Raw genomic sequence first — 24381 nt, 5'->3', positions numbered from 1 at the left:
ATCTACAATAAGAAAGCCTTCAAAGGTAACACGATGTCAATAAAAACGTATCCATCAATAATCACTCTCAATGTGAATGGCCTAAATGCGCCCATAAAATGGCACAGGGTTGCAGATTGGATAAAACGACAAAACCCATCAATATGGGTCTACAGGAGACACATTTTGAACCTAAAGATACACCCAGACTGAAAGTGAAGGGATGGAGAAGCATCTTTCATGCCAGTAGGCCTCAAAAGAAGGCTGGAGTAGCAATTCTCATATCAGAGAAATTAGGCTTTAAACTAAAGACTGTAGTCAGAGATACAGAAGGACACTACATAATTCTTAAAGAGACTATCCACCAAGGTGATCTAACAATTGTAAATATCTTTGCTCCCAATATGGGAGCAGCCAATTACATAAGAAAACTGTTAATCAAGATAAAGAGTCATATTGATATGAATACATTAATAGTAGGAGATCTTAACATGCCTCTCACAGAAGTGGACAGATCATCGAAGCAGAAAGTCAATAAAGAAACAAGAGCATTGAATGACACATTGGACCAGATGGACCTCATAGATATATACAGAATATTCCACCCCAAAATAACAGAATACTTGTTCTTCTAAAGTGCACATGGAACCTTCTCAAGGATAGACCACATATCTATATACACTATGGATATATACTCCATCAGAAAGGATGAATACCCAACTTTTGTAGTAACATGGACAGGACTGGAAGAGATTATTCTGAGTGAAATAAGTCAAGCAAAGAGAGTCAATTATCATATGGTTTCACTTATTTGTGGAGCATAACAAATAGCATGGAGGACAAGGGGAGATGTAAAGGAGAAGGGAGTTGAGGGAAATTGGAAGGGGAGGTAAACCATGAGAGACTATGGACTCTGAAAAACAATCTGAGGGTTTTAAAGGGGCAGGGCGTGTGAGGTTGGGGGAACCAGGTGGTGGGTATTAGAGAGGACACGGATTGCATGGAGCACTGGGTGTGATGCAAAAACAATGAATACTGTTATGCTGAAAAGAAATACAAAATTAACAACAACAACAAAAGAATAGACCACATACTGGGTCACAAATCAGGACTCAACCAATACCAAAAGTCTGAGATTATTCCCTGCATATTCTCAGATCACAATGCTTTGAACCTGGAGCTCAGTCACAAGTAGAAGTTTAGAAAGAACTCAAACACCTGGAAGCTAAAGACCACCTTGCTTAAGAATGCTTGGAACAACCAGGAGATCAAAGAAGAACTTAAACAATTCATGAAAACCAATGAGAATGAAGACCCTTCCGTCCAAAACTTATGGGATACAGAAAAGGCGAACCTAAGGGCGAAATATATAGCCATCCAAGCCTCTCTCAAAAAAATTGAAAAATCCAGAACACACCAGCTGTCTCTACACCTTAAAGAACTGGAGAATTAACAACAAATCAAACCAACTCTACACATAAGAAGGAAAATAATCAAGATTAGAGCAGAGATCAATGAGGTAGAAACCAGAGATACAGTAGAATGTATCAATGAAACTACAAGCTGGTTTTTTGAAAGAATCAATAAGATCGATAAACCATTGGCCACACTAATCCAAAAGAAAGGAGAGAAAGCCCAAATTAATAAAATTATGAATGAAAAGGGTGAGATAACAACTAACACCAAGGAAGTAGAAACAATCATCAGAAGTTATTATCAACAGTTATATGCCAATAAGCTTAGCAACCTAGATGAAATGGATGCATTCGGGAAAACTATAAACTCCCAACATTGAACCAGGAAGAAATTGACAACCTGAATAGACCGATATCTAGTAATGAGATTGAAGCAGTGATCAAAAACCTCTCAAAAAACAAGAGCCCAGGACATGATGGATTCCCTGGGGAATTCTTCCAAACTTTCAAAGAAGAAATAACACCTATTCTCCTGAAGCTGTTTCAAAAAATTGAAGCAGAAGGAAAACTTCCTGACTCTTTCTATGAAGCCAGCATTACCCTGATCCCCCAACCAGGCAAAGACCCTACCAAAAAAGAGAATTTCAGACCAATATCACTGATGAATATGGATGCTAAGATTCTCAACAAGATCCTAGCAAACAGGATCCAACAGCACTTTAAAAAGATTATCCACCATGACCAGGTGGGATTCATCCCTGGGCTACAAGGATGGTTCAAGTTCGCAAATCAATCAATGCAATAGAACAAGTTAATATGAGAAGAGAGAAGAACCACATGGTCCTCTCAATTGATGCAGAAAAAGCACTTGACAAAATCTAGCATCGGTTCCTGATCAAAACACTTCAAAGTATAGGAATAGAGGGAACATTCCTGAACTTCATAAAATCTATCTATGAAATACCCACAGTAAATATCATCCTCAATGGGAAAAAGCTTGCAGCCTTCCCGTTGAGATCAGGAACATGACAAGGATGCCCACTCTCACCACTCTTGTTCAACATAGTATTAGAAGTCCTAGCAACAGCAATCAGACAACAAAGAGAAATAAAAGCTATCCAAATTGGCAATGAAGAAGTAAAACTCTCTCTCTTTGCAGATGACATGATTCTTTATATGGAAAACCCAAAAGACTGTACCGCCAAACTACTAGAACTCATACAACAATTCAGTAATGTGGCAGGATACAAAGTCAATGTACAGAAATCAGTGGCTTTCTTATACACTAACAATGAAAATATAGAAAGGGAAATTAGAGAATCGATTCCATTTACTATAGCACCAAGAACCATAAGATACCTGGGAATAAACCTAATCAAAGAGGTAAAGGATCTGTACTCAAGGAACTACAGAACACTCATGAAAGAAGTTGAAGAAGACACAAAAAGATGGAAGACCATTCCATGCTCTTGGATCGGGAGAATAAACATTGTAAAAATGCCCAGAGCAATCTATACTTTTAATGCCATTCTGATCAAAATTCCACAGGTATTATTCAAAGAGCTAGAGCAAATAATCCAAAAATTTGTATGGAATCAGAAGAGACCCTGAATCGCTAAGGAAAGTTGAAAAACAAAAATAAAACTGGGGCATCATGTTACCTGATTTCAAGCTTTACTACAAAGCTGTGATCACCAAGACAGCATGGTACTGGCATAAAAACAGAAACATAGACCAGTGGAACAGAATAGAGAGCCAAGATATGGACTCTCAACTCTATGGGCAAATAATTTTCGACAAAACAGGAAAAAAATGTACAGTGGAAAAAAGACAGTCTCTTCAATAAATGGTGCTGGGAAAACTGGACAGCTATATGTAGAAGAATGAAACTCGACCTTTCCCTTACACCGTACACAAAGATAAAATTGAAATGGGTAAAGGACCTCAACGTGAGACAGGAATCCATCAGAATCCTAAGGGAGAATATAGGCAGTAACCTCTTCGACATCAGCCACAGCAACTTCTTTCAAGATATGTCTCCAAAGGCAAAGGAAACAAAAGTGAAAATGAACTTTGGGACTTCATCAAGATCAAAAGCTTCTGCACAGCAAAGGAAACTGTCAACAAAACAAAGAGGCAACCCAGGGAGTGGGAGAAGATATTTGCAAATGACAGCACAGACAAAGGGTTGATATCCAGGATCTATAAAGAACTCCTCAAACTCAACACACACAAAACAGACAATCATATCAAAAAATGGGCAGAAGATATGAACAGACACTTCTCCAATGAAGACATACAAATGGTTATCAGACACATGAAAAAATGTTCATCATCACTAGCCATCAGGGAGATTCAAATTAAAGCCACATTGAGATATCACCTTACACCAGTTAGAATGGCCAAAATTAACAAGACAGGAAACAACATGTGTTGGAGAGGATGTGGAGAAAGGGGAACCCTCTTCCACTGTTGGTGGGAATGCAAGTTGGTGCAGCCTCTTTGGAGAACAGTGTGGAGATTCCTCAAGAAATTAAAAATAGAGCTTCCCTATGACCCTGCCATTGCACTCCTGGGTATTTGCCCCAAAGATACAGATGTCGTGAAAAGAAGGGCCATCTGTACCCCAATGTTTATAGCAGCAATGGCCACGGTCGCCAAACTGTGGAAAGGACCAAGATGCCCTTCAATGGAGGAATGGATAAGGAAGATGTGGTCTATATACACTATGGAGTATTAAGCCTCCATCAGAAAGGATGAATACCCAACTTTTGTAGCAACATGGACGGCACTGGAAGAGATTATGCTGAGTGAAATAAGTCAAGCAGAGAGAGTCAATTATCATATGGTTTCACTTATTTGTGGAGCATAACAAATAGCATGGTGGACAAGGGGAGATGGAGAGGAGAAGGGAGTTGAGGGAAATTGGAAGGGGAGGTGAACCATGAGAGACTATGGACTCTGAAAAACAATCTGAGAGTTTTGAAGGGGCGGGGGGTGAAAGGTTGGGGGAACCAGGTGGTGGGTATTCGAGAGGGCACAGATTGCATGGAGCACTGGTTGTGGTGCAAAAACAATGGATACTGTTACACTGAAAAGAAATAAAAAATTTAAAGAAAAAGATTGTTAAAGTGGAGGACATTTTAATACACGACAGTTTTGTTTTATTGTTAACCTTATTCTTTCAGGCAGTAGAAGACATGTTTTTCTTTTCTTTTCTTTTTTTAATATGCAATTTCTTTCTTTCTTTCTTTCTTTCTTTCTTTCTTTCTTTCTTTCTTTCATTCCTTTTTTCAGGGTAACAGTATTCATTGTTTTTGCACCACACCCAGTGCTCTATGCAATCCGTGCCCTCTCGAATACCCACCACCTGGTTTCCCCAACCTCCCATCCCCCCCTTCAAAACCCTCAGATTGTTTTTCAGAGTCCATAGTCTCTCATGGTTCACCTCCCCTTCCAATTTCCCTCAACTCCCTTCTCCTCTCCATCTCCCCTTGTCCACCATGCTATTTGTTATGCTCCACAAATAAGTGAAACCATATGATAATTGACTCTCTCTGCTTGACTTATTTCACTCAGCATAATCTCTTCCAGTGCCGTCCATGTTGCTACAAAAGTTGGGTATTCATCCTTTCTGATGGAGGCTTAATACTCCATAGTGTATATAGACCACATCTTCCTTATCCATTCCTCCATTGAAGGGCATCTTGGTCCTTTCCACAGTTTGGCGACCGTGGCCATTGCTGCTATAAACATTGGGGTACAGATGGCCCTTCTTTTCACGACATCTGTATCTTTGGGGCAAATACCCAGGAGTGCAATGGCAGGGTCATAGGGAAGCTCTATTTTTAATTTCTTGAGGAATCTCCACACTGTTCTCCAAAGAGGCTGCACCAACTTGCATTCCCACCAACAGTGGAAGAGGGTTCCCCTTTCTCCACATCCTCTCCAACACATGTTGTTTCCTGTCTTGTTAATTTTGGCCATTCTAACTGGTGTAAGGTGATATCTCAATGTGGCTTTAATTTGAATCTCCCTGATGGCTAGTGATGATGAACATTTTTTCATGTGTCTGATAACCATTTGTATGTCTTCATTGGAGAAGTGTCTGTTCATATCTTCTGCCCATTTTTTGATATGATTGTCTGTTTTGTGTGTGTTGAGTTTGAGGAGTTCTTTATAGATCCTGGATATCAACCCTTTGTCTGTGCTGTCATTTGCAAATATCTTCTCCCACTCCCTGGGTTGCCTCTTTGTTTTGTTGACAGTTTCCTTTGCTGTGCAGAAGCTTTTGATCTTGATGAAGTCCCAAAGTTCATTTTCGCTTTTGTTTCCTTTGCCTTTGGAGACATATCTTGAAAGAAGTTGCTGTGGCTGATGTCGAAGAGGTTACTGCCTATATTCTCCCTTAGGATTCTGATGGATTCCTGTCTCACGTTGAGGTCCTTTACCCATTTCAATTTTATCTTTGTGTACGGTGTAAGGGAAAGGTCGAGTTTCATTCTTCTACATATAGCTGTCCAGTTTTCCCAGCACCATTTATTGAAGAGACTGTCTTTTTTCCACTGTACATTTTTTTCCTGTTTTGTTGAAAATTATTTGCCCATAGAGTTGAGGGTCCATATCTGGGGCTCTACGCAGTAAGATTTCTTGCTTGGGAACTCAAATGGATGACTGCATCATTGGCCAAGATAGAGGATATTAGAAGAAGAGCAGCAGGCTCGTAGGAAGACAACGAATTCAGTTACTGATTTCAAGGCTCTTGAGGAACACCCAGACATGTATGCACATGCATATACATACATGCATGTGCCTGTGGGACCAGGGTATATGAGACACACAGGGAAATTCAGATGGTCCTTTTTATAAAGTGACAAAATGTGTGGATATCAGGATTTGAGAATACAGCAGATTTATTTAATTTATTTTTTTATTGTGCTACGTTAGTCACTATACAGTACATCATTAGTTTTTAATGTAGTATTCCATGACTCATTTTTTGTGTATAACACCCAGTGCTCCATGCAATCCATGCTCTCCTTAATTTCCATCACCAGGATCACCCATCTTCCCAGGTCCCTCCTTTCTAAAACCCTCAGTTTGTTTCCCAGTGTCCGTAATCTGTCATGGTTCATCTCCCACTCCGATTTCTCTCCTTCACTTTTCCCTTCCTTCTCCTAATGTCCTCCATGCTATTGCTTATGTTCCACAAATAAGTGAAACAATATGATAATTGACATTCTCTGCTTGACTTATTTCATTTAGAATAATATTCTCTGGTCCCATCCATGTTGATGCAAAAGTTGTGTATTCATCCTTTCTGAGGGCTAATATTCTATTGTGTATATGGACTACATCTTCTTTATCCATTTGTCTGTTGAAGGGCATCTTGGCTCTTTCCACATTTTGGCTATTGTGGACATTGCTGCTATGAACACTGTGGTGCATATAGCCTTTCTTTTCACTCTATCTGTATCTTTGGGGTAAATACCCAGTAGTACAATTGCTGGGTCATAGGGTAGCTCTATTTTTAGTTTTTTTGAGGAACCTCCACACTGTTTTCCAAAGTGGCGGCACAAATTTGCATTCCCTCCGACAGTGTAAGAGGATTCCCTTTTCCCCACATCCTCTCCAACATTTGTTGTTTCTTGACTTGTCTATTTTTGCCATTCTATCTGGGATAAGGTAGTATCTTAATGTGGTTTTGATTTGAATTTCCCTGATGACTAATGATGTTGAACATTTTTTATGTGTCTGTTAGCCATTGAATACAACATATTTATAGAGGAATTCAAGATGGCCCTCCCAGAGCCCAGAGGGGTGTGTGCTACATTGGCTGGTAAGGCGGTTGTCACTTAAATCAACAGAAGACAAAGAGATTGAACCCTTAAGTTCAGTCCTTATATAGTTTTTGGACCTCTGGAAAGTCATCTATTCTTTCTGGAAGCTGCTTTCTCATTTTTCTTCATTCCATTTGTGTAAATCACCAGTAAATATAGAACCAGACATAGTTGTATATCATATGCTCTTTTTTTATTTATTATTTTTTTATTTATTTATTATTATTTTTTTTATTTCCAGCGTAACAGTATTCATTATTTTTGCACCACACCCCGTGCTCCATGCAATCCGTGCCCTCTATAATACCCACCACCTGGTACCCCAACCTCCCACCCCCCATCCCTTCAAAACCCTCAGATTGTTTTTCAGAGTCCATAGTCTCTCATGGTTCACCTCCCCTTCCAATTTCCCCCAACTCCCTTCTCCACTCTAAGTCCCCATGTCCTCCATGCTATTTGTTATGCTCCACAAATAAGTGAAACCATATGATAATTGACTCTCTCTGCTTGACTTATTTCACTCAGCATAATCTCTTCCAGTCCCGTCCATGTTGCTACAAAAGTTGGGTATTCATCCTTTCTGATGGAGGCATAATACTCTATCCCCAGGGGTACAGGTCTGTGAATCACCAGGTTTACACACTTCACAGCACTCACCAAAGCACATACCCTCCCCAATGTCCATAATCCCACCCCCTTCTCCCAAACCCCCTCCCCCCAGCAACCCTCAGTTTGTTTTGTGAGATTAAAAGTCACTTATGGTTTGTCTCCCTCCCAATCCCATCTTGTTTCATTTATTCTTCTCCTACCCACTTAAGCCCCCATGTTGCATCACCACTTCCTCATATCAGGGAGATCATATGATAGTTGTCTTTCTCTGCTTGACTTATTTCGCTAAGCATGATACACTCTAGTTCCATCCATGTTGTCGCAAATGGCAAGATTTCATTTCTTTTGATGGCTGCATAGTATTCCATTGTGTATATATACCACATCTTCTTGATCCATTCATCTGTTGATGGACATCTAGGTTCTTTCCATAGTTTGGCTATTGTGGACATTGCTGCTATAAACATTCGGGTGCATGTGCCCCTTTGGATCACTACGTTTGTATCCTTAGGGTAAATACCCAATAGTGCAATTGCTGGGTCATAGGGCAGTTCTATTTTCAACATTTTGAGGAACCTCCATGCTGTTTTCCAGAGTGGCTGCACCAGCTTGCATTCCCACCAACAGTGTAGGAGGGTTCCCCTTTCTCCGCATCCTCGCCAGCATCTGTCATTTCCTGACTTGTTGATTTTAGCCATTCTGACTGGTGTGAGGTGATATCTCATTGTGGTTTTGATTTGTATTTCCCTGATGCCGAGTGATATGGAGCACTTTTTCATGTGTCTGTTGGCCATCTGGATGTCTTCTTTGCAGAAATGTCTGTTCATGTCCTCTGCCCATTTCTTGATTGGATTATTTGTTCTTTGGGTGTTGAGTTTGCTAAGTTCTTTATAGATTCTGGACACTAGTCCTTTATCTGATATGTCATTTGCAAATATCTTCTCCCATTCTGTCAGTTGTCTTTTGATTTTGTTAACTGTTTCCTTTGCTGTGCAAAAGCTTTTGATCTTGATGAAATCCCAATAGTTCATTTTTGCCCTTGCTTCCCTTGCCTTTTGCGTTGTTCCTAGGAAGATGTTGCTGCGGTTGAGGTCAAAGAGGTTGCTGCCTGTGTTCTCCTCAAGGATTTTGATGGATTCCTTTCGCACATTGAGGTCCTTCATCCATTTTGAGTCTATTTTTGTGTGTGGTGTAAGGAAATGGTCCAATTTCATTTTTCTGCATGTGGCTGTCCAATTTTCCCAGCACCATTTATTGAAGAGGCTGTCTTTTTGCCATTGGATATTCTTTCCTGCTTTGTCGAAGATTAGTTGACCATAGAGTTGAGGGTCTATTTCTGGGCTCTCTATTCTGTTCCATTGATCTATGTGTCTGTTTTTGTGCCAGTACCATGCTGTCTTGATGACGACAGCTTTGTAATAGAGCTTGAAGTCCGGAATTGTGATGCCACCAACGTTGGCTTTCTTTTTCAATATCCCTTTGGCTATTCGAGGTCTTTTCTGGTTCCATATAAATTTTAGCATTATTTGTTCCATTTCTTTGAAAAAGATGGATGGTACTTTGATAGGAATTGCATTAAATGTGTAGATTGCTTTAGGTAGCATAGACATTTTCACAATATTTATTCTTCCAATCCAGGAGCATGGAACATTTTTCCATTTCTTTGTGTCTTCCTCAATTTCTTTCATGAGTACTTTATAGTTTTCTGAGTATAGATTCTGTGTCTCTTTGGTTAGGTTTATTCCTAGGTATCTTATGGTTTTGGGTGCAATTGTAAATGGGATTGACTCCTTAATTTCTCTTTCTTCTGTCTTGCTGTTGGTGTAGAGAAATGCAACTGATTTCTGTGCATTGATTTTATATCCTGACACTTTACTGAATTCCTGTATAAGTTCTAGCAGTTTTGGAGTGGAGTCTTTTGGGTTTTCCACATATAGTATCATATCATCTGCGAAGAGTGATAATTTGACTTCTTCTTTGCCGATTTGGATGCCTTTAATTTCCTTTTGTTGTCTGATTGCTGAGGCCAGGACCTCTAGTACTATGTTGAATAGCAGTGGTGATAATGGACATCCCTGCCGTGTTCCTGACCTTAGCGGAAAAGCTTTCAGTTTTTCTCCATTGAGAATGATATTTGCGGTGGGTTTTTCATAGATGGCTTTGATGATATTGAGGTATGTGCCCTCTATCCCTACACTTTGAAGAGTTTTGATCAGGAAGGGATGCTGTACTTTGTCAAATGCTTTTTCAGCATCTATTGAGAGTATCATATGGTTCTTGTTCTTTCTTTTATTGATGTGTTGTATCACATTGACTGATTTGCGGATGTTGAACCAACCTTGCAGCCCTGGAATAAATCCCACTTGGTCGTGGTGAATAATCTTTTTAATGTACTGTTGAATCCTATTGGCTAGTATTTTGTTGAGTATTTTCGCATCTGTGTTCATCAAGGATATCGGTCTATAGCTCTCTTTTTTGGTGGGATCCTTGTCTGGTTTTAGGATCAAGGTGATGCTGGCCTCATAAAATGAGTTTGGAAGTTTTCCTTCCATTTCTATTTTTTGGAACAGTTTCAGGAGAATAGGAATTAGTTCTTCTTTAAATGTTTGGTAGAATTCCCCCGGGAAGCCGTCTGGCCCTGGGCTTTTGTTTGTTTGGAGATTTTTAATGACTGTTTCAATCTCCTTACTGGTTATGGGTCTGTTCAGGCTTTCTATTTCTTCCTGGTTCAGTTGTGGTAGTTTATATGTTTCTAGGAATGCATCCATTTCTTCCAGATTGTCAAATTTATTGGCGTAGAGTTGCTCATAGTATGTTCTTATAATAGTTTGTATTTCTTTGGTGTTAGTTGTGATCTCTCCTCTTTCATTCATGATTTTATTTATTTGGGTCCTTTCTCTTTTCTTTTTGATAAGTCGGGCCAGGGGTTTATCAATTTTATTAATTCTTTCAAAGAACCAGCTCCTAGTTTCGTTGATTTGTTCTATTGTTTTTTTGGTTTCTATTTCATTGATTTCTGCTCTGATCTTTATGATTTCTCTTCTCCTGCTTGGCTTAGGGTTTCTTTCTTGTTCTTTCTCCAGCTCCTTTAGGTGTAGGGTTAGGTTGTGTACCTGAGACCTTTCTTGTTTCTTCAGAAAGGCTTGTACCGCTATATATTTTCCTCTCAGGACTGCCTTTGTTGTGTCCCACAGATTTTGAACCGTTGTATTTTCATTATCATTTGTTTCCATGATTTTTTTCAATTCTTCTTTAATTTCCTGGTTGACCCATTCATTCTTTAGAAGGATGCTGTTTAGTCTCCATGTATTTGGGTTCTTTCCAAACTTCCTTTTGTGGTTGAGTTCTAGCTTTAGAGCATTGTGGTCTGAAAATATGCAGGGAATGATCCCAATCTTTTGATACCGGTTGAGTCCTGATTTAGGACCGAGGATGTGATCTATTCTGGAGAATGTTCCATGTGCACTAGAGAAGAATGTGTATTCTGTTGCTTTGGGATGAAATATTCTGAATATATCTGTGATGTCCATCTGGTCCAGTGTGTCGTTTAAGGCCTTTATTTCCTTGCTGATCTTTTGCTTGGATGATCTGTCCATTTCAGTGAGGGGAGTGTTAAAGTCCCCTACTATTATTGTATTATTGTTGATGTGTTTCTTTGATTTTGTTATTAATTGGTTTATATAGTTGGCTGCTCCCACGTTGGGGGCATAGATATTTAAAATTGTTAGATCTTCTTGTTGGACAGACCCTTTGAGTATGATATAGTGTCCTTCCTCATCTCTTATTATAGTCTTTGGCTTAAAATCTAATTGATCTGATATAAGGATTGCCACTCCTGCTTTCTTCTGATGTCCATTAGCATGGTAAATTCTTTTCCACCCCCTCACTTTAAATCTGGAGGTGTCTTCGGGCTTAAAATGAGTTTCTTGGAGGCAACATATAGATGGGTTTTGTTTTTTTATCCATTCTGATACCCTGTGTCTTTTGACAGGGGCATTTAGCCCATTAACATTCAGGGTAACTATTGAGAGATATGAATTTAGTGCCATTGTATTGCCTGTAAGTTGACTGTTACTGTATAAGGTCTCTGTTCCTTTCTGATCTACCACTTGTAGGCTCTCTCTTTGCTTAGAGGACCCCTTTCAATATTTCCTGTAGAGCTGGTTTGGTATTTGCAAATTCTTTCAGTTTTTGTTTGTCCTGGAAGCTTTTAATCTCTCCTTCTATTTTCAATGATAGCCTAGCTGGATATAGTATTCTTGGCTGCATGTTTTTCTCGTTTAGTGCTCTGAAAATATCATGCCAGCTCTTTCTGGCCTGCCAGGTCTCTGTGGATAAGTCAGCTGCCAATCTAATATTTTTACCATTGTATGTTACAGACTTCTTTTCCCGGGCTGCTTTCAGGATTTTCTCTTTGTCACTGAGACTTGTAAATTTTACTATTAGGTGACGGGGTGTGGGCCTATTCCTATTGATTTTGAGGGGCGTTCTCTGAACCTCCTGAATTTTGATGCTCGTTCCCTTTGCCATATTGGGGAAATTCTCCCCAATAATTCTCTCCAGTATACCTTCTGCTCCCCTCTCTCTTTCTTCTTCTTCTGGAATCCCAATTATTCTAATGTTGTTTCGTCTTATGGTGTCACTTATCTCTCGAATTCTCCCCTCGTGGTCCAGTAGCTGTTTGTCCCTCTTTTGCTCAGCTTCTTTATTCTCTGTCATTTGGTCTTCTATATCACTAATTCTTTCTTCTGCCTCATTTATCCTAGCAGTGAGAGCCTCCATTTTCGATTGCACCTCATTAATAGCTTTTTTGATTTCAACTTGGTTAGATTTTAGTTCTTTTATTTCTCCAGAAAGGGCTTTTATATCTCTCGAGAGGGTTTCTCTAATATCTTCCATGCCCTTTTCGAGCCCGGCTAGAACCTTGAGAATTGTCATTCTGAACTCTAGATCTGACATATTACCAATGTCTGTATTGATTAGGTCCCTAGCCTTCGGTACTGCCTCTTGTTCTTTTTTTTGTGTTGAATTTTTCCGTCTTGTCATTTTGTCCAGATAAGAGTATATGAAGGGGCAAGTAAAATACTAAAAGGGTGGCAACAACCCCAGGAAAAAATGCTTTAACCAAATTAGAAGAGATCCAAAATCGTGAGGGGGGAGAAAGGGGATAAAAAGAGGTTCAAAAAGGAAGAAAGAAAAAAAAAGAAAAAAGAAAAAAAAAAGAAAAAAGAAAAGAAAAGAATTAAAAAAAAAAAGGAAAACACCTCTCAGAAAGTGGTTGTTTTTCTGTTTCCAGAATTGCTGTTCTTCTTCTCTTCGATCTGCAGATGGATTTTCAGGTGTTTGCAATCTTTAGATAAGCTATCTAGCTGATCTCCGGCTAGCTGAAGCAGTCTCAGCCTGCTACTTCTCCGCCATCTTGACTCCTCCTCTCCTCATATGCTCTTTAACAACAGATCAACACTAAAAAGGAAGCCCAAGTTCTCAAAAAGGAAAGCAAAAATCGAAGCAACTGTAAAACTATTTGAAGTAATAGGCCTGGTTTCCTCTTAGCTTGTATTCCTCTTCTTCCTTCCTAATAGCACTCTCCTTGAGACATAGACCTTCCCAACTCCCTAACAGGCTAAATAAGCAGTTCTCAAATCTGTGTTCTGATAAAACTTTATAAATAATTTAATGTTGGATTATCATCCAAAGCATAAAATAAATACCCTTGAGTCCATACTGATACTTCTAAATATCATTTTTACTATATAATAAAATAATGTAATAATTATAATATTTTAAATATTATATTTTAAATATTATTTATATATGATAAATAAAGAGAAGATACAAATTTTTCTTACCAATGAATTTAAAGTAATAAATGAAAACAGTTTTCCTTCTACAAAGTGGAACTTAAACATACCCCCTCACTCAAAAGTGGCCTGAACTTAGTTGCTCACTTCCAAAGAGGATTATAGAAAGGGAAAATTGCAATTTCAGAGTGGAAGAATGTGGCAGACACCACTTTAACAAAATAATCAAGGTTAACAGCACCATTATATTGTATACTGCCTGCGAAAAGATGTATTAAGAAGGACACCACACCTCTGTTAAATTCTTCCTCAAAACTCATACTGATGAGCTAACATTACTGTTATGATGTTTTAAATGTTAAGAGATGTTTTGCTCTAATGATGAGCAAAACATTAGAAAACCCAAATTGAATTACAGGTCATAAAATATTGGGTAGCCAAAACTATTCAAAATCATCAAGGCCGTAAAGAAACAAGAATAGGCTGAGAAATAGTCATAAACTAAAGAGATAGGACACTAAATCCAATGGAAGATTGTAGCTTGGATCCTGGAGTATACAAAGAAATTAGTGGAGAAAAAGCCTGGTGAAAATTAAGTAAAAAATAGTCATATTTTTAATAGTAATAATTTTAATAATAATAGTAATGATAATAGTAATAATTTTAATAATAATAGTAATAATTTTAATTTTTTATGACTTAATAGTCATATACCAAATTTAATTTCTTAGTTCTAAGAAATGTAGCATAGATATGTAAGAGGTAACTATGAGGGAAGACTGGGTACCAGAAGCTTTGTACTACTGTTATAATTATTTTCTGTAAATCTAAAATTAGTCCATAATAAAAAAAAGTTTGTTAGTTACCCAGTGCAATGTGGGGTCTCAGAATCAGACAACTTGTGATGTTTTTCATATTCCTTTGATTCTTAAAATAATTATGCTAGAATCAACCTAAGACTTTTTTTATGTTGAACTGTTATTTAATATATGTTCCTTAGTGACTAAGATAACATTAATTTTTTTTAATTTCAAGGAATCTCATATATTTTTTGCATAAAATATCTCCTCAGGAATAGAAAAATTAGAAAAACTTACCAAAACAATCAAGAGGTTTCATACTGAAATGTATTTCTTACAATCTCTAGTGATTTCTTATGTAAAATGTGGTCTTGATTATTAATAAAGATAGCACGTTAGGATCTTCTCCAAAAGAAGTATATGCAGATCTCTATTATAGCACAGATTACATTATATTGTGAATTTTTAAATAAATCTCTCTCCCCTGACAGTGAATGAGTTCAAGAGACTGTATTTATATTTTTACTTTCCCTCACACACCAGACTGAGCATAAAGTCTGGTACTAATAGTATTTATTTTATTTTATTTTATTTTAGAGAGAGAGAGAGAGATGGGGTTGTGGGGGTGAGGAGGGACAGAGAGAGAGAATCCAAATCAGACTCTATGCCGAGTGCAGATCCTGACACAGGGCTTAATCTCACGACCCTGATATCAGGACCTGAGCTGGAAATCAAGAGTCAGACACTCAACTGACTGATCCACCCAGGCTCCCCTGGCACCAATAGTAATTTTGAATGAATAAATCCTGCTAAGCATATTATTGTTTATTCTTTTCTCCCAAATGGCAGTTTCTTAAACAATAGAAATACATTTGCATCATGAAGTGCTGAGCTCATTTTAAGCTCAGATGTATAACAGCTGCACATATGACTTATGGACATATTTTTGGAAGTTCACTTTTCAAATGGTGTACTATAAAATCACAATCAACATCAGGCAAATGTAAGTAATCAACGCTATCAGGATGTCAGAGGACACAAGACCAAGAAACAAGGTGAAGGTCAACTAACATCTCTCTGTGACAAGAGTTATCTTTGGAAGTATTTCCTACTGACTTAATAAATGAGAAAAAAAATTCTGGATACTGATCATCCTCAAGACACAATCCACTTAGACTCTTCCTCTTCCCAACCCCTCCCCTGGCATTACTTGTGTGGTCTTGATTGTTTCCATGATGGTTTGGTTTTAATGAAAATGGTAGTGACCACTGGAACACGTTACAATAGCAACTATTCATGGTTGTTGATGGTTACAGAAAATGGACCATTGAGTTTAATCCTAACAGATTGCTCTGGAAAGTAAAAAAGGCAATTGCTCCCTGTGAGTCTGTGAGACGATGAAGGTTGCTAAGAGCTGATAATGGAAAGGTACACAGGGAGAGGAATGACAGAGTACCAGCATGCTGGTTAGTTTGGCCTTGGACACCAGTGCAGAACACATATTTCAAATTCGTGTTGTCTCTCTTGAGTAGAAGTCTGAGGCATAGCATTTGAGAACCAAAATTGAAACAAGAAGCAATGCAGAAGACCTACAAGTCATAATGGTTAGGTCAAATGGGCAGAAAGGCAGTGAACATGTTTGGATTCCACTCAGAAGACCTACAAATATGAACCTCCTTGGGTCCTAATGAGATCATAGATCGCTGCTCTCTCATGTGAAGTATGTGCATCCTATGGGCTTCTTTTAGTATTCCTGGGTCTTCATTCTCAATCTCTCTGCAGATACTTCTCTTTCTATTCTTTCTTGGGTTACCCCAAACTCAGCACAGTGTCTGGCACCAGTTATAGTTTTGAATAAACAAGTATTACTAAGTATATTGTTCTGTATTCTTAACCACATAAAATATTTTCTTAGATGGGATTTTTGAAGGATAACAAAACACACCACCCTGAAATGTACCAACTCTGACATCAAAATTACTTTGAGCTAAAGGCACATGAGAAATAGAAGATGCAGGAAGCACACCCTTGACCTCTCCTCTTCTCTCTGAAAGCAAGCAATAAAACTCCCTTGTAAAAGATGCCATCCATACAGCAGGAGGAAAAGAACATTCTTATCACCAGAGATGGGGAGTCAGGCTGAGAGAAATCTGTAAAAACAAACCAAATTAAAATAATCCTCATCTTCCTTTAGGCTCCCCACTCATTTTAGCCTTTTTTTTTCTTTTTTCTTTTTTCTTTTACAGTTAATACTCTTTGTCTAAACTAGTATATGAGCACATAGGCTTAATCACTTTTTGGGTCTTCATTTTCCTGTGAAGTTTACCAAGTACTCATGAAAAATAAAATGTTTATGCTTTTCTCCTGTCTTATAAGACCTTTGTCTTATATCAACTTAGTTTTTGCTTGTTTATGCTTTTCTCCTGTCTTATAAGACCTTTGTCTTATATCAACTTAGTTTTTGGGCCCAGATTGTCTAGGAGGATAGAGGAAAAGTTTGCCTCCCCCAAAGTTTCTCTTCCCATCCAATTCGCTCTCCAGCATCACTACTGTGCTGATGATTCTCAGATCAGCCAACAATTCTCTTGTAAGACAGACTCATAATTTTAGATCCAACTTTTTTATATGTCTCTAGAAATGGAATCCACCAGGCTCCACACTTTTCACTACAGTAACTTTCTATGTTTCTATAATGGTCATTGTCAAAATGCAGATTTAATTTCTGACTGTTTAAAAGCCAACATCTTCCTCTGCTACCCCATTTCTTTAGCCTTTTCTTAGTCATATTCTAGAAAGAGCTGTCTACACCTGCCTCACTCACACTACATTCTCAAGTTTAGTCACTTGGCAGGGATCTTAGGGCCCTATCACTCAATGGAAATCCATTCTCCCCACGTCATAAAAGACCTACTTGCCATGAAATCCAACAGAGAGTTTTCAGCTCTTAGTTCAACTTCATCCCTGACAGCATTTTTCTTCCCTTGTACTTTGTGGCATTCCCATTTTCCTGATTTTCCACCCATACTTTTGAGTCATCCCCACTTGGCTTCCTTTGCTGATTGCTACCCACCCATAAAATGCTATTATCATGACTCTCTTGGCACTTGCATCTTTTCACTCTCTGTCAAACAAATTAATAATGTTTTCCTGAAACATTTTGTCCACATGTATGCCTTCACTTAGTACCTGTATACTGATTATTTCCTAAACTTCAGACCCATATAATCCCACCATCTAATTCAACATTCCTACGTATATGTCAAAAATAAACATTCCTACTTAAAACCCAAATATGGCAAGCCCCAAACCAAACCCATCATCTTCTTCCCCATCATAACCCCCTCATTCAGTGAATGAAAGCATTATTCACCTAGTTTCTTGAGCCACCATTCTAGGATCATTCTGGAATTTTCCTTTTTCCCAACCACCACCTCCCAACAAAACAAAGTCTTTCATCTCCATTTGCTACATATCCTCCAAACCCATCATCTCTTGCCTGAATAACTATAACAGCTTCTTCATTGTCTCTCTGCCTCCATTCTTTCCCCTACCCCAATCTGTCATCCAGACTAGAGACAGAAATCTTTCAAAACTGCCAATATTATCATGTTCCTTTTCTCTGTTAACCTCTTCTATGATCTCCCATTTCCCTCAGCATAAAGAACAGAGCCCTTTCCAAGATCCTGGTCAGCACTTTACCAAACTTTCACTTTTCACTTCCCTGTACCTTGCCTTGGAACAAATTATAGGAAGTTGCCTTCTAAGAAATTCTTTTAGTTTTCCTCACATGAGTCATCCTCAGTCCTCCCCAGGTCTTTAGAAAGGTCTCTCTGACACCTCCCACTGCTCCAGTGGGATGATCCCTTCCTGACGTCTAGTTTCATCTTGGCTCTCTTTTCCTCATCCCAGGCTTGAGCCTTGAGCCAATTTTACCCCATATTTGTTAGATTAGCTTCCCAAAAACATAGCTTCTGAGACAAGAATTCGAGTTCATCTGGGAGGTAATCCCAAGAAGCACTAGGTGGAAAATGGAAAAATGGAAAAATGGGAGAGGGAGAGAAGGGAATTGATACAGGTGTGCTATCACGCAGGTTATCGCCATGAGAAAATGCAGTTAATCCCCACTGGAGACCTTGAATAGAAGAACACTTCTTCAGAAGAATTAAGAATCTCCCACACATCACTGGTTGAGAGTCACTTCCTGAAGCCTCAATTGCCTGGTGCTTCCTGCTTGCTCTGCATTAAGGGGAGCTTCTTTCTCAACCAGAGACAGCTTCAGACTGAGTCACTGGAGCTCACAGTAGGAAACCATCAGCATGGGTGGGAATAGAGGTGACATGGAAGGACACATAAAGGGTATGCTGTTACATCAATTAATTGGCATTTATTAAAAATGCCTTTTAACTCTCTACTTCTGTAACTTAGGAACAGCCTTACTTTACAAAAGACGAATTCATAGCAATGTATGGGGAAATCTAGTCTGGAAGTGGAATGGGGGGTGGGGAGTTGAAGCAGATAAAGATGGCCACCAGGGAGACAAGTTGAGTGACAACTGAAGTTAATATAGGACTGAATGAAGGGCTAAAATGATAGGAGTGGAATTAGAGAATTTTAGTAGACAGAAATCAGGAAAGACATAATGGCAGGACATGAACAACTATATTTAGGGGAGGAAAGGGGAGAGAAAGTTAGACGAGTCTGAGGTTTTGAGGCTGACTGGCTGGATTCATGTGAGAAACAGTGGAGCTTGGACTCTGGTTTCTGTTGTAGTTCCTGCTAAATAATCTGGGACTACTGGGGCAGTCCCTAACACCTTAGTACCTCTGCTTTCTCACTGTTTTCACAAAGACATTGGGATACACTCTATTTAACTTCTGTTTGTCTTTAACATGTCCTGATCTTGGGTTTCTAATAGCAATTGGAAATTCATATTACGAGCAGAGTGCTGAATCACTCTCACTGAAAAACTTGCTCCTGGCACTGGTTTAACCCAGGAGGGCATGGGTCCCATTACACACCTGCACATTGCAATCAGATGGGAAATGTGTCAAAAGCAATTACAACAAATACAAAAAGTACCAAAGCTTGGAAATTATTTCCTTGATGAAAATTAGAGCTATTTTTAGATATCACTATAACAACATTACTCCTTGCCCAGCAACCATGTTAATAAGTGCCAAAACTAGCTTCAAAAGATGTGGAGATGAGAGACAGTATCTTATATCACTCACACAGAAAAGAGCTGGACTGTCATGTTGCCTAGCAGAAAAATTCTCCAGTGACAGATGGAAGTTTAACCTTCTTATACTCCCCCACTCTCACAAAAAATCTTCACCAACAGACACACAGTTGTAGATGAGGAAGATTTCTGAAACTCAGCTGTCCCCTTAGGCCTTGCCTCACACACATGAGGCTAATACCATCCAGGAAGTAATCTTGCCTGAATCCAAAATGGTGGCTGCCATACCTGGGTTGAGTGCTCCCTGTAAATGGCAGAGCTGGATGAGATACACATGATTGTAACAATACAGCATCCAGGTCTCAGTAAACAACCCAAGTTCACACAGTGTGAGTCAAAAATGTCTCTGAATTCAGTGCTATGAACCTGGCACCTGGGCCACTTACCCACTTTCTCCAGGAGACTTGCTGGTGGATGTGCAGAGAAGCTGTGAATATTGTCTGACATCTTACTCTTGGAACTTCCTATGGACTTGCTTGATTGTCTGGGAAGGAATAGAATGGCCAGAATGAGAATAAGCATTGACCAATTTCCTTCCTTACCGAGGCATTTCTTGAGGTGTTCTTGTACTTTGACCATGAATAAAATGCTGATTACATGGGGATGGGTGAGCCTAGTTCTGGGTATTAAGGAGGGCACATAGTGCATGGAGCACTGGGTGTTCTACATAAACAATGAATCTTGGAACACTGCATCAAAAACTAATGATAGTGTATGTATGGTGACTAACATAACACAATTTTTAAAAATGTTTATTATAAGATAATTACAGTGTATTATCAGTTCTCAACATCTGAGAGATTGTTGTCAAAACTTGGGTCCACCCATAGGAGAGTGTCACACTCAGGGGCACTGTCTCTCATGCATGTGTCTATAGGAAAATTTAAAATCCATCATTACAGCCCTTTGTCTGTAGTGTCATTTGTGAATACCTTCTCTCATTCAGGGAGCTGCCTCTTTGTTTTGTTGACTATTTACTTTGCTGTGCAGAAGCTTTTTGTCTTGATGAAGTCCCAAAAGTTCATTTTCACTTTTGTTTCCTTATATTTGGAGATGTTTCTTTTTTTTTCTCTTTTTTTTTTAAGATTTTATTTATTTATTTGACAGAGAGAGAGCACAAGAAGGTAGAGCAGCAGGCAGAGGGAGAGGGAGAAGCAGACTCCCTGCTGAACAAGGAGCCCGATGTGGGACTCGATCCCACTATCCTGGGATCATGACCTGAGCTGAAGGCAGCCGCTTAACCGACTGAGCCACCCAGGAACCCTTTGGAGATGTTTCTTGAAAGAAGTTGCTGTGACCAATGTCAAAGAGGTTACTGACCAAGTTCTCCTCCAGTATTTTGATGGATTCCTGTCTCATATTGAGGTCTTTCATCCATTTTGAGTTTATCTTTGTGTTTTATGTAAAAGAATGGTGGAGTTTCATTCTTCTGTATATAGCTGTCCAATTTCCCCAGCACATTTATTGAAGAGACTGTCTTTTTCCATTGGATATTTTTTCCTGCCTTGTCAAAGATTATTTCACCATGAGTTGAGGGTCCACATCTGGGCTCTCTATTATGTTCCATTGGTCTATGTGTCTGTTTTAGTGCCAGTACCATACTGTCTTGGTAATCACAGCTTTGTAACTTGATACCCAAAAAACAATCAAGTCAAAAAATGGGCAGAAGACAGGAATAGACACTTCTCCAAAGAAGACATACAAGCGGCTAACAGACACATGAAAAATGTTCATTATCATTAACCATCAGGGAAATTCAAATTAAAACCACATTGATATACCACCTTATACCAGTTAGAATGGCAAAAATTGACAACGCAAGAAACAAGTGTTGGACAGGATGTGGAGAAAGGGGAATCCTCTTACACTGTTGGTGGGAATGCAAATTGGTGCAGCCACTTTGGAAAACAGTGTGGAGGTTCCTCAAAAAATTAAAAATAGAACTATCATATGACCTTGCAATTGTACAACTGGGTATTTACCCCAAAGATACAGATGTAGTGAAAACTATATATGCACCCCTGTGTCCATAGCAGCAAGGTCCACAATAGCCAAACTATAGAAAAAGCATATTCAACAGATGAATGGATAAATAAAATGTGGTCCATATACCCAATGGAATATTACTCAGCCATCAGAAAGGATGAATACTCAGCTTTTGTATCAACGTGGTGGGACTGGAGGAGATTATGCTAAGTGAAATAAGTCAGGCAGAGAAAGTCAATTAACATATGGTTTCACTTACTTGTGGAACATAAGGAATAACATGGAGGACATTAGGAGAAAGAAGGGAAAAATGAAGGTGGAGGGGAGACAACCAGTGACAACCAGTGTCAGACAGAAAATCCAGCTTCCTCAAACATGAGACGGGACAACTCTGAAGCATGGCCTACCTACTTTGTCAGAGGTCCCCATCAGGACTGATCCCAGCTTCCTAAAGATGTAACCTGCTCATCAACTCATCTGTAGACTACTCCCTGTCTTTTCGCACTTCCTCACTCTGCTTCCTGGGACTACCTCCCAAATAGGCCATTTGCTCACCTATCCTGGTCTTAGGGTGTACTTCTGGGGAAGTCAATATAAGACTCTTTACTGTAGATAAAAATAATACTAATATTCCAAGTGCCATTCAGGTGTCACCACATTTAATTCCCATAAAAATCCTTTCAGACAGAAGTGAATGGACAGTGGGGTGATGTGCCCAAGCAACTGAGTCCTCAGGGAGGACCCACCTTCTGACCTAGGGGAAACCACATGCAAAGACAGCTTCACTTTGGAACTTACATTAAGGAGATGAAGAGAAGATAAAAATAAGGTCTAATCAAGGACTGAGAGATCTGGAAGACCCAACTTATGAACCTTCACTAATCTGGGTGGGTCAGGGATCCAATGGGTTTGATAATAGTGTCAAGATCAGAGAAATGACCAGTCACTGTGATGGACACAGGGAGGGATTTGACTTCTATGATGTAACTAAAAAGATTTCTTTTGCTTCTACTACCTTTTTCTTTTTAGAGTAAATCATGATAATACAATGCTTGTGGCAAATATGCATCCAGCCCTTCACTAATAATTACTATGGAAAATTAAAAGGAATGATGTTGTGAATCATAAAAAGTATATATAATTAAAGACAACCTATAAGTAATGTACAGTCTTTCAGGAGACAAAAATCAGAACAATATGTTATCTTTGGTCTTTCAATGATCCATCAATCATAAACAACTCTTCCAGACTCCAAGTTATCATTCAGATAACCAACATCTAAGAATCCATTTGCATAATGGTTAGTCTTAATTTTAAACATTTCTGGAACATCAAGGAAGAATCAAATTTTCTCCAGATGAGTTTTCATCATGAAGGATCTTTAATATAGTTTCATTTATGGTGTATAATTAATCAGGAAAGACAGTTAACCAGAACTCCATACTCCCCACCATTAAAAAGAAGAACAAGGCAAATATAGCCAGTGAGCAACATAATAAAACCAATTCCATAATCTTTCCTTGTATTGAATGTCTTCTTCATTTCCATGAAAATCCTTTTAGCTAAATACAAACATTTCCAATTACAAACAGAAAAAAACATTATTTGATTTTTGCAGTAGCTGACCAATTAATAATGTTTATAGTTAATGGCAAAGAGTTCTTCCAGCCACAGATTCTGAAACAGCTGGAAGAAAAAAAATAATAATAGCCTGTTGGAAGGGGGGGTTTTGTTTTCTTTAAAACAGTCTAAATGATCTTGGAAGACAGCTGAAGGATGAAATAAGCCTAACATTAAAAATTAAAAAAAAAAAAGATGAGGATTTTGTGCTGCTTCACTTAACGGCAATTTCAAATTGCCCCACTAAAGTCCTGATCTATGTCTTTTGTACTGACCTTGCCATTTTCAAAATTTGGAATCTTGCATTAGAGTGAAGAAATTCAGTTTTGTGTGGAATCCTGGATTTTCTTTTTCCTTATGTTTCTTTTAGTTCTTCTTGATCAATACATGTAAGACAACCTATCCTCCTTACTTTCCTATGGGGCTTGGTGGGCTATCTTAGCACTTACATTGTAGTAATGCAGTGATTTTAGCACTGTATTAAAAATTAGGAAGAATAGAAAACTGCCCCCCCAAAAAAGGTTTTTGCATTATGATAGATTAGATGGCTAAGTTGATTAGACTGTGACAGACCAAAATCTTTAAGATTGGTATCTTAACTATCTTTTGCAATGTTGCAAATGGGATTTAGTGTGCTTCTGGCAAGGAATTTTGAGGTTTCTTTGAAATAAGGGGGGAAGAAGGAAAGTGTATTGAGAATTAGGCAGGTATAATCATTTGTTTTTGAAAAAGATGTGGACCTCCGGCTCTTGCTATGTAGCTAGTATGCAGACAACTCGCAGAACACTCATCCCCTGCTTGTTCCCTGTAGCTGAAGGGCTGACCTATCACAGGTGCCATCTCCTTTATCCCCTCAGCATCCTATGAGCTCAGTCTGTTTTCTACTGTCTCCCTGATAAAGAAATTCAGAACAGCACATCTGCCTTTCCACTACCAGCATCTGTGTTTCTGTTTTTGTTTTTTTTTTTTTAAGATTTTATTTATTTATTTGACAGAGATCACAAGTAGGCAGAGAGGCAGGCAGATAGAGACAGAGGTGGAAGCAGGCTCCCTGTTGAGCAGAGAGCCCGATGCGGGGGCCCGATCCCAGGA

The 24381-nt window shown here is 38.8% G+C and overlaps 1 long non-coding RNA gene across 1 annotated transcript in view; it reads right to left on the bottom strand.

The window, feature by feature from the left end:
* The window catches only part of LOC116596497, a 35291-nt gene that overhangs the window by 5917 nt on the left and 4993 nt on the right, over nt 1-24381 (bottom strand). Inside the window, exon 2 of the long non-coding RNA XR_004288141.1 lies at nt 20070-20167. This is a non-coding gene — a long non-coding RNA (uncharacterized LOC116596497). The remainder of the gene's footprint in view (nt 1-20069; nt 20168-24381) is intronic.

This window comes from Mustela erminea, chromosome 7, assembly GCF_009829155.1.
Source record: "Mustela erminea isolate mMusErm1 chromosome 7, mMusErm1.Pri, whole genome shotgun sequence".
Classification (NCBI taxonomy): domain Eukaryota; kingdom Metazoa; phylum Chordata; class Mammalia; order Carnivora; family Mustelidae; genus Mustela; species Mustela erminea.
The sequence above is the reverse complement of the archived record's forward strand: the minus strand, read 5'-3'. Positions and strand labels throughout refer to the sequence as shown.